Here is a 4,314-nt window from a genome sequence, read left to right as displayed (position 1 = left end):
TTGTAAATGGGTGATTCGTCATTGGAACAAACTACCAAGAGAACTGATGAGCCACCATCTCTTGATGTCTTCTAATTAAGACTAAATGCCTTTCTGGAAGAAGTTTTAGTCAATAAAACAGCTATTCTGACATACAGGAGGCCTAGGATATGTAGGGGTCAGACTAGATGCTCTAATGGTCCCTTCTGGCAATAAGGTTGACTAATTTATGAAAAACTGAGTGTGGCCTGGGGAACAGCCTCTGATGTTTTACTGTGTAGCCTGCTTGATCCCCAGAATGAACAGTCATTGAGTGGGTTGATCCAGGGGAAGCAGCTCAAACATCCAAAGGGGCTGGCCAGGGGCAGGACATCAGCTCTGCAGGGGAGGGGTGGGTGTGGCAGTGACATCACAAAGGCCTTTTGCAGGACCTCAGCCTATTGGGCAAAGGTGTTAGGGAGGTGGTGACCTCACATGAGATCCTGCCATCAGCCATGCAGGATGGGGGCAACCTCAGAGACCTCTGTGGCTTTGCTGCAGCAAGTCTCCTTCTCGAGGTCTCTCCTTGAGGCCTGAGAGAGAATTCACTTTCACGTATGTGAGCGCGAGGAGGACCCTCTTTGGCGTTTTCTCCTTTCCTTTTACTGATTATACTAGAAAACAGACATCCCTGTTTAGAAGGTAAGAGCCTCCGAGAGGTTTGGAACCTGTTTAGTGTGAGCTGTCTGGAGCCAGCTGAATTCTAGGCATGGAAAACACTAGACTGAGGTGGCAGAATTTTATTCCCCACCTAGGACTTTGTCCCTTAGAATCACTGGGGACATTGGGGTTTCTCCTTTTAGTTTTCCCTTTTCCTCTGTCCCTCTCTCCTTTCTCTTCTTTTCTTGTTTCTTTTGTTCTTTTCCCCTGCTCCCCACCCACCACTAGGAGCCGTGTATGCGTGTGTGGATGGGGGGATGGGGGGTGCTCTCCAACTCTCATTGTGGGAGGCTCTCACAAAGAGGTGGGGCTGGAATAGTGCTCTGAGAGTGATCCCCTCAGATGATCTGGGACATTCTTTGAGCTATTTGATAAGAACCCTCAGCTTCCCGACCCTTAAAGTCTCAATTCTGATTGGCTGAGCAGGGCGCTATTGACAGGGAGGAGACAGGTCCTTGTTGTTCTCTTTTTAGACCAAGCAAATAAGTGATAACCAATGACATGTTTGACTAATTTTCATTCTTCTCTCCATTCATTGTCTCTGAGCAGTTCATGATTCTCTCTACCATTCCAGTTCGCCTAAAATACTTGCTGAATAATTACTATGAACTGTTGTTGGTCTATAGTTCATTTGAGAGCATTTTCTTCTCATCATTCAATGTATGAAATTCGAGATGTGATGGTTAGTTTGAAAGTCAGGACTCCTGGGTCCTATTCCCAACTCTGCCACTGACTGGCTGTATGACCTAAGACAAGTCAATTCTCCTTACTCAGCCTTGGTTTCTCCCTCTGTCAAGTAGGAGTAACAATCCTCTCCTCCCTACTTCACAGTGGGTGGAGGATGGGGATTCATTGGAGAGTGCAGAATATGAGGTATCATAGAATATCAGGGTTGGAAGGGACCTCAGGAGGTCATCTAGTCCAACCCCCTGCTCAAAGCAGGATCAATTCCCAACTAAATCATCCCAGCCAGGGCTTTGTCAAGCCGGGCCTTAAAAACCTCCAAGAAAGGAGATTCCACCACTTCCCTAGGTAACGCATTCCAGTGCTTCACCACCCTCCTAGTGAAATAGTGTTTCCTAATATCCAACCTAGACCTCCCCCACTGGAACTTGAGACCATTGCTCCTTGTTCTGTCATCTGCCACCACTGAGAACAGCCGAGCTCCATCCTCTTTGGAACCCCCCTTCAGGTAGTTGAAAGAAGCTATCAAATCCCCCCTCATTCTTCTCTTCTGCAGACTAAACAATCCCAGTTCCTTCAGCCTCTCCTAATAAGTCATGTGCTCCAGCCCCCTAATCATTTTTGTTGCCCTCTGCTGGACTCTTTCCAATTTTTCCACATCCTTCTTGTAGTGTGGGGACCAAAACTGGACACAGTACTCCAGATGAGGCCTCACCAATGTCGAATAAAGGGGAATGATCACGTTCCTCGATTTGCTGGCAGTGCCCCTACTTATACAGTCCAAAATGCCGTTAGCCTTCTTGGCAACAAGAGCACACTGTTGACTCATATCCAGCTTCTCGTCCACTGTAACCCCTAGGTCCTTTTCTGCAGAACTGCTACCTAGCCATTCGGTCCCTAGTCTGTAGCAGTGCATAGGATTCTTCCGTCCTAAGTGCAGGACTCTGTACTTGTCCTTGTTGAACCTCATCAGGTTTTTTTTGGCCCAATCCTCTAATTTGTCTAGGTCCCTCTGTATCCGAGCCCTACTCTCTAGTGTATTTACCACACCTCCCAGTTTAGTGTCCTCTGTAAACTTGCTGAGAGTGCAGTCCACACCATTCTCCAGATCATTAATAAAGATATTAAACAAAACCAGCCCCAGGACCGACCCTTGGGGCACTCCACTTGAAACCGGCTGCCAACTAGACATGGAGCCATTGATCACTACCCGTTGAGCCCGACAATCTAGCCAGCTTTCTATCCACCTTACAGTCCATTCATCCAGCCCATACTTCTTTAACTTGGCGGCAAGAATACTGTGGGAGACTGTCTCAAAAGCTTTGCTAAAGTCAAGGAATAACACATCCACTGCTTTCCCCTCATCCACAGAGCCAGTTATCTAATCATAGAAGGCAATTAGGAGAGCGACAATACCTTCCCACCAGAGTGGGCGGAGCCAGCGAGTCCTGTGCCCGCCCCCCAGAGGTCAAGACGCAAGACAGGAAGTATAAAAGCCTGACCCCAGAGCTCACTTGAGAGGCCAGATGCCTCTGGCCTAGCTCCCGCTTGGGAGACCCCGGCGACTTTCAGTGGACCCGAGGACTGACCTGACCTGCCGACACCGACCAGAGCTCGGAGGAGCTGCACAGACTGCCCCTCGCCAATTACCCAGAGGACCTCATGGTGCTTGACCCCCTGAGGACACCGTCCGGATCCAGGTACCTCCAGTGAGGGAGTTCTGAAGCAGCCCGGGGCAGCCGACCCTAGTCTGGCTGCAGCACTACCAGAGCCCATGTCAGTGTGTTGCGACCAGGATCCCCACTGACTCAGCAGCGAGCTTTCTGCCACTGCTAGGGCCCCGGGCTGGGACGCAGTGGAGTGGGAGGGCCTGTGTCCCCCCTGCCACCCAACCCGTGGGTGTCAGACTCCCCCTCTCCCAGGCCCCTCTGAGCCAAGAGCCTGGGCTTGTTGTTTACCTGCCTTTGCTCAGCCCCTGCCTGCGAGCCTGAGCCATTGACTCTCTGCTGCCCCGCCCTGACCCAGGGCCTGAGCAGGGATCGGCAACCTTTGGCACGCGGCCCACCAGGGTAAGCACCCTGGCGGGCCGGGCCGGTTTGTTTACCTGCCGCGTCCACATGTTCGGCCGATCGCGGCTCCCTGCTTCCCGCAGCCCCCATTGGCTGAACCTGCGGACATGGCAGGTAAAAAAACCGGCCTGGCCTGCCAGGGTGCTTACCAAGGTGGGCCGCGTGCCAAAGGTTGCCGATCCCTGGTATAACCTAGGCTCCTGCCTGAGGACCTGAGCCCTTGATTCACTATTGCCCGCCGACCACGGGCCGGGCGTGAGTAACTGACTGAGTTTGCCTCTACTGCTGCAGCGGTGAGAGACCCCCTTGCCCAGGCTAATTCCCCGTCAACAATTGGAAGGAAGTAGTGAGCCGGTGTGGTCCCCCGTTGCCCTGGCCAGACCCCTCTGTAAGGAGAGGCTTTTGTTTTGCAACAAAACAGTTTTGCAAAGAATTTTCATCCAACTTGTGATTTCAAGAAACAAACCGGTTTAGTCTCTATTGGATTTTCTGTCAGAAAATGGTTTCCATGAACACTTCCCCCCCCATGTGGATTCCTGGGCTCTCTCCCTGCCGTGGGGGGTTTGTTGTCTGTTAGTTAGAACAGGAGTTGGGACTGGTGGCTTCTCTTTCTGGTTCTGCCACTGCCTTGTGTGTGGGACCTTGGGTAGGTCACCTCCCTTCTCTGTACCTCAGGATCCCGTTTGTCCAATGGGAATGGGGACAATTCTCAAACTCTGGGCAGTGGTGAGCCTGGGTAAGATAAGGGGCGTTAAAGCCCTCTGAGAAGGAGAAAGGTGTGTTTCAAGGTGTTGAGGGCCAAGGAATTCTAAACTTTGCTAAAATGTCTAGTTGGCGGAAAGAAGAAATGGCCGGGGCCAAATTTTAACCATTGTTTTCTTTA

Source organism: Chrysemys picta, chromosome 14 (assembly GCF_011386835.1).
Source record: "Chrysemys picta bellii isolate R12L10 chromosome 14, ASM1138683v2, whole genome shotgun sequence".
In the NCBI taxonomy this organism is placed as follows: Eukaryota; Metazoa; Chordata; order Testudines; family Emydidae; genus Chrysemys; species Chrysemys picta.
Note: the sequence above shows the minus strand (reverse complement) of the source record.